We start from the raw sequence: 7,535 nt of genomic DNA on the forward strand, positions 1-7,535 counted from the left end.
CTTTAGCAAAATAAAAATGTGCAAATCTGCCAAAGAAATCTGGGAGAAACTGATCCAACTATGTGGAGGAAATGAGAAAACCAAGGATAACAAAATTTCAGTTTCTATGCAAAAATTTGATAACATGAAAATGAAGACTGGTGAATTAATGAAAAAATTTGATGAACGAGTAAGTAGCATTGTTAATTAAATGAATGCACTATGAAAAGTTTATTCAAAAAAAGAAGTTGCTCTAAAAGTGATGTGTATTCTTCCAAGGAATGGGATTTAAAAACAATTGCCATGCGAGAATCAAAGAATATCAACGAAATGGAATTGTATGATCTGTTTGCTGACCTGAAAGCATATGAATTTTAAATGAAAACAAGAGATGGTGAACTATCAGTTCTGTCACAATTGCCCTCAATGCTCTGAAATCGGAGGCAACAATTTCAGTTGAGAAGACTGTTGAACAGTTGAGCAATGACATGATGTAATTGTTCGTCAGAGAGTTCGGAAGGTTTATGAGAAAGATTCAAAGATCATTCCAAAATAATTACCACAAGAATTAAAGGAAAAACCGACGCGTGCTAAAACTGTGGCAAAACTATTCATTTCATAGCTGATTGTCCCAAGCTAAAGAAAGACAACAATCGATCCGTTGAGAAGGGAAATATGCCCTTCGAGCATAGAAAATATCTAAGTATGACAAGAAATCATCCAGGAAGAAGCACTAAGCCTTGGTGGCTGAAGAAAGCAAGTCAAAATGGGCAAAAACCGACGGTGATACATCAGAAACTGAGAACTCAAGCAGCTCTATTGATGTAGAAGAATTGAAATGCCTCGTGTTCGATGATGCTTAACTGGAATCTAACAGTGAGCAGGTATTTGATTTCAGCTCGACCAACTTTACACGTGAAGAACTTATTTCAACCCTACATGAAATGATAAATGAATATCGTAAGCTTGGTCTCTCCTTTAAAGAAGCTAAAGCTTAGCAAACTAATCCTACAAACGAGAAAACTAAAACTGATTATTCACAATCAATTGATATGTCGATTTCAAAAAGGAAATTGCTAAGCTGACAGTAGAAAAAATGAGAACAAATCTATGAAGTCCGAGAAGTCGAGACTAACTGATCTGATTCAAGTTTGGAACAAGTCATCAATCACGTTGACTGAGATGCAAGGTTTACATAAATCAGTTGGAGACAAAACTGATTTAGGTTTTAACAGTCAAGATGATCATTCAACAAGAGGTACCACGCTAGAACTTAATACGTGCAAAGGGATATACATTCACTTTGTTAAATCAGTTATGGTATATGAACAACCTAAGCTCAGTAAGCCTATTGAAAATATGAACAAGGCTAAAAGGCACGGGATTGGATATAGTCAAAAGAGTTCAACTAATTCACGTAGCTAGTCACGTAATCGGTCCAGCTATAACAAACAGAACTCTATGAGTGACTATTACAATCACTATCATAATTGCAAGTCTGTTCAGAAACGTTACCGGATGAACAACAAGGCGAACAGAACTAAAAATCATATTGTATAATCTGCACATAACACACCTAAAACACACAAACTAAATAAATCTATTTATAACACGGTGACTGAAAAGTCAGTTCGACCGATCCAAGTCTGTGTTCCTAAAAGATCAGTTTCAGGACCAAATAGATTTTGGTACCAAATTTATTTATAATTTGTGATTGCAGGTTACATGAAAACTGACCAAAGACTCAGTCTGGTACTTGGACAATGGATGTTCAAGACACATGACTGGAAACGCAGAATTAATATCACAGCTGGTCAAGTACTCATGTCCCAAAATCAGTTTCGGAGACGCCTCTCAAGAAAGAACTGTGGATAAGGGTAAGCTTATCCATGATAATATTATTATTGATTATGTCTTACTTGTTGACAATCTAAAATATAACTTGAGTAGCATCAGTCAGTTATGTGATCATAATATGTGTACCGTATTTTAAAAGGCTTAAAATTTGCGGAAAATAATAATTTTTCTTAAATAATTAACCATCTCTAAAAATAAACTTGTAAATAAAATACTTGATCAATTGTTTGAAATGTAAACGAACTTGCCACAAGTACTTGTTTAAAACAACATAAGTTAATTCGTTAAAATCAGTGTAAACAATTTTATTGCGCATAAAAATAAAATCCTTAAAAACTAAGGCGGTCCTCGGGTTAGTCCACCGTACAGTTCGAGCCAGCTCACTGATCTCCGCCTCTCGTCTTCTCATACTCGTCCTCACTTGCATCGATCAAGTTTAGTGAGTCTAAAGACTCAACATGTATAAACAAAGAATAGCAAGTAATAAATAATAAAACCACATGCATTTTAAAGTAGCTCATACATACTTAAACTCTAAACGTACTTACATAAACATACTTACATAAGCATACACGTATCATCATTTCATAAACATTTTCATAAACGTGCTTGCATCGTACATACTTAAACATGCATAATCGTCATCATTTTGCGTAGAGATATGTTTCCAAGCAAGTTGCCCATACATATTACGTTTGATCAGACTAAACCATAGTACCAGGCTGGCAGAGTTGTCCACTGCCACATACATAAGATCCCCGGTCATGCTTTACCAGGTGGATTGGTCCCTGGTCATGCTTTACCGCTTCACAATCCTGCTCATAACCTGGTTAGGCTTTACCGGGGTGGAGAGGTCCCGAACACGTTCTCGGGCTTCCGAAACCGTTCATAATTGGTCACAAGACAATTCACGTATCTCAAAAACATAAAACATTTTTTTTATACGTCGAGTATGCTTACACAGCGTTGTACATACTAACACATACAAATGCCTGCCCAAGAAATTTTTTTTTCCCAGAAGGCTTGGTGATCGAACGGCAAAAACTCGCGCCCGAGCGCCGCCCTGCGACACACAAAAAACACCTTTTTTTATAAACATCACGGTTTGAGCAGTCACACAAAAATTATCATAACACACTCGTCTCTTGTCCGAAAATTACGAATTTACTGTCAAATCGAAGGTAACGACAAGTAATACATTTTATATGATGAAAGTTTTTTCAGGAAATCGACCAAAAATTCGCAGAATACAAAATGAAAGCAGACTCGGTTTTTGAGATCTAAAAACTTGTTCAAAATCGTTTCAAACATTATTGCTCAAACTTTGCATAACATAAACGGATTTTTGCACACAATATGAATCAAAATATTTACTAAGACAAGATCGATGCGAAAAATGAAATAATATGCATGCCTTTGCGTCAAAACGATCGAAGATAACGAATACCGACGCGGTGAATTAAGAGAGATGACCGGGAGACGCTTGCTGCACGATTCTTGTTCTAAAAACCAACGTAAATCTCCAGAAATTTTGCAAGAGAAAGGGTTGGCTGCTGCTAGAGCCCAAGAACCCAGGGTTTTCTTATCAAATGTGAGTGTGTGCTGAGTGTGTGTGTAACGTCCCGAAAATTTGAAGGTCCACGTGAACCACACGCATGCAAGTTATTAAATTTCTTTGATATATTATTAAATTGTTTTAAAGCATTAAATGCATGTTATTTCATTAGCTTGTGTTTAATTATTTTTATGTATTTTATGCATAATTCATGTATGATATGATTAAATTCATGAAATTCTTAAAGTTCACGCATTAGGATTTCTAGGTGCATTTCACGTTTGAACGAGGACCGGAGACCGGAGAATTTTCAGGAAAATTATTTTTATGACACGATTTATTTTTATACATTAATTTAAAGCGTTTTTAAGTGTATTTTTCGAAAATGAGATTTTATTGGGTATTTTTACCCGCATGACTTTACTTTCAACAGTATGCTAACTTTATTAATTCGGGAGGCTTTTTAAGGGTTCGGCTAATATTTTAAAAATATTTTCAACACGAAATATTTTTCGGAAGTGGGTTTGGGCTTAATGGGCCTACTTTTGGGTTTATAAGGCTTAATTATCTTTTTAATCTTTAATTAAACAATTTAGGCCCATTAACTAATATTTTATCTATATAATTAACCCTTAAACACCATTTACCCTAAACCTAAACTTTGTACCAGCCGACACCCCATTCAGAGCACCATCTCCCTCTCGTTTTCATAAATTATAGCTAGAGGCCCCATCGGTTTTCCACTTGTTCTTGCAAAAAATTTCCTCCACCCATCATCTCGGGTCCCTCGCGTGTGTGCATCATTTAAGGCATGCTTTGTATCCCCTTTGCTGCATCATTCACGTATATATATACCTGATGTGTGAAACTATTTGATCGGTCCTTGAGTAGGAAGAATTATTTTCAGTTTTTCATCTTTTGCCATGCATTTCTCTTAATTGCTGCTCACGATTTCTGATATGTGGTGCAAGGGGCTGTTGTATGAGGCTGTCAAGATTCTGTACAGAGCGGGAGTGTGAGGCGTAGGTGCTGGAATGGGAAGTGATCGGGTTTGATTGGAAGCGTTAAGGGATGTGCAGATCGGGAGGTTAGTGCAGGGGTTCGGTCCTTCTTTCTGCCACGCCAGCTGAGCGAGGGCCTTCTCCAGCCCTGGACCAGACCCTGGTGGGTCTGAGTCAGGGTCTGGAATGGCTCGAGCCACGCTGGAAAGTAGGGAACGAACAACCGAGCAAGGGCGAGATGGGTTAGCCGCGGTAGGAGATCCTTGGTGATTCGCGCTTCTTAGAGGTTAGCGGCTTGCATGGGGCCTGGGGCGTGGGTCTGGTAGGTCCATTAGGGTCTTGTCTTGGTCCCTAGTAGGTTGGGTTGTGGCTGGTGCGAGCAGGGAAGCGCTAAATGCGATGGGGTCATTTCGGGTTTGGAGTAGGGAAGTTGCGATTTTTCAGCAAGTTTCCAGCAACTGTTAGAAGTTTGTCTCGTTAGTTTAGGGGCTGGAATTGCTGGGGTTTAGGACTCTTAAGTGCCTAGTAGGTGTGGTAAAAAGTTGAGAAAGTTTTGGTTTAATTTCGAGTCGATTCGGGTTAAAACCGGGACCCCGGTCCAAGTTTTAAAACGAATCGGTTAAGTTCTGATTTTGGCTCGGGTATTACGTCTAGGAATACTTTTAAATATGTATTGGGATATTTTAAGGATTTTGGTAAGCTTCGGGTCAATTTTAGAGGTCCATGGGTGAAACGATAATTTTTGGGTTCCTAGGGGCAAAATGGTCATTTTGCATCCGGGGTGAGGTTTTGGTCCTGACAGCGCCCTGAGCACAAATTTATGATATTTTAAATGTTTATGCATCATGTTTAAATTTTTACGCAATTATGATAAATACGGTGCATGCTTGGTTTAAATGAAAAATTATATATATGCATGTTTTTATTTAAGTGATGAATATGATGACACGTTTTGAAGGAAGTGATTTAGTTGTGACTAACACGATGACACGATGACACGTAAGGCCCGAGCTCAGTGGGCGGGTACTGCCGTCGCTGATGACCCTCGCCGCCGGGTACCGCGGTTACACGTAGATGGATCAATCGACTGACATGATGACATGATGATACGAAAGTCACAGCTAATGAACGGAATTCAAATTAAGATTTTAACACGTATATGCTAATGCGATGATACATGTTATTACCATGTTTTGACAGGTCACGGTTACGCATACGATATGATAACATGATGAGACATGTTTTGACACGTTACGATTTTACACGACACGCTTACGTTCATGTTTTTAAGCTCATGAAATGTATGTTGATTATGCTATTTTTCACTGTTGTGTGCTACGTATATGTACTTGTTATTACTGGTACAGGTGTGTTGAGTCTTTAGACTCACTAGGCGTGTGTGATGCAGGTGAGCTTGTTGCTGAGGAGACTGGAGGTCCTGAACTCTGAGTAGGCAGCTCCGGTGCGGTGACACGACCCGAGGACCGCATGTTTTCCGCATTATGATTTATGAGATTTGAGAGGAGATGAACCTTTTTATACGTTGACGATTTTAAGCTTTTTATTCGTTTATGTTTACGTTTGATTTTGGAGTAGTTTGGAAATTTTAAAACTGCGTTATTTTTATTGTCAAATATTTAAGATCATTCTTAAATGTTATTTCGAGATTGCGAAGCTTTTATTTTTAAAAAAAAAAATTCTAGTAGAATTTTAAAAATGAGCATGAAGTTTCAGTTGATATCAGAGCCGACCTCTCTTAGTACGGTGTGGTTCGGGTACGAACCAAGCGGAAGCTGGTGGGCATGTGAGGCCCGGGGCCGAAGAGGGCGGGGGGTGATCGCCAGTGCCATCAGTTGCACGGACAATGAGCGGCTCCTGGCAGGCTTCTAGGTGGAGGGAACATGAATGAACCGATCCCACACCGGAATGAGAGGGATTTCGAGACTGTTTAATGTAATGGACTGTACAGTTGAAGAGGGCTTAAAAGATTTGATTTGTACTACTCATATCACGAAGGTGCATCTTCTTTTCGGTAGCTCATCACATAAGAACTCCAAAGTTAAGCGTGCTTGACTTGGGGCAATTTTGGGATGGGTGACCTCCTGGGAAGTTTCCTAGGGTGCGTGTGAGTGAGGACATAAGCACGCTGGAAAAGACTCAAGACAGTGAGGACAGTCGTCGAATCTGGGGCGTTTCAGTTGGTATCAGAGCAAGGGTCCTATATAGGGTTGTGCCACCGTCAGCTTCTGCCGCTCAGTCTTCAAGCCTCAAGTCTGTAAGTTTAAATGTTTTAAATGTATTTAATTCTATCACCTGCAGGTTTACATGATATACGTTTTACCGTACATATTTATCTCTCAGTATGTTTTGAGATTGGATGTTACAAAATTTTTATGCATATTGCGACATGAATTGAAAAATTATATGATTTTCGTGCATGTTGGCTTTGTGGTGGAATTGAACATCAATAAGAATTTTTCTTTTGGGCATTGGGAAATGTTGGAAATGATTTGTCTATATTGATTTTTGGTTAGTAGTACTGATATTCTACTTTTTGGATCATAATTTAATTTTAAAGATTATGAATGTTTTTGGGGCATGTGGGTCTTCTAAGAAAATACTGATGGTTCGGGATTGTTAGTTGAGTTAGTTTTTGAGGATTCCATGTAAGGATTATTGATTCGAAGACTACAACGATTTTTGGAAGTGTAAAGTGTAGAATTTATTTAGGATGCATGCTCTACCTGGTTAGGTTTAAGGATGGAATTGCATGAATTGAAAATTTTAAGGACTTAATTGCAATAACCAATAATTTAAGGACCTAAGTACAAAAATGAAATTCAAAGGGACTATTTTCGAATTTACCGGATTTTGGGGTTAAATTCTGAGTTTCGGGAATTTTAAGGTTTAATGAGGCTAAGTCGAAGTTTTATGGGGACAAAAATGCAAATTTGAAGAGTTGTAGGGCCAAAATTGTAATCTTCGAGAACTTTAAGGATCAAATTGCAGATTCTGAAATTTTTGAGGAATATATTCGAACTTTTGAAGAACACTTAGGTAAAATCAGTAATTTTTCGAGGTTATGAGAATTGATTTTTGGGTTTAATAAGCTTAAAATTATTGAACTTTATGTTTCGAGGAAC

Source organism: Primulina tabacum, chromosome 13, assembly GCF_025594145.1.
Source record: "Primulina tabacum isolate GXHZ01 chromosome 13, ASM2559414v2, whole genome shotgun sequence".
NCBI classification, from domain to species: Eukaryota; Viridiplantae; Streptophyta; class Magnoliopsida; order Lamiales; family Gesneriaceae; genus Primulina; species Primulina tabacum.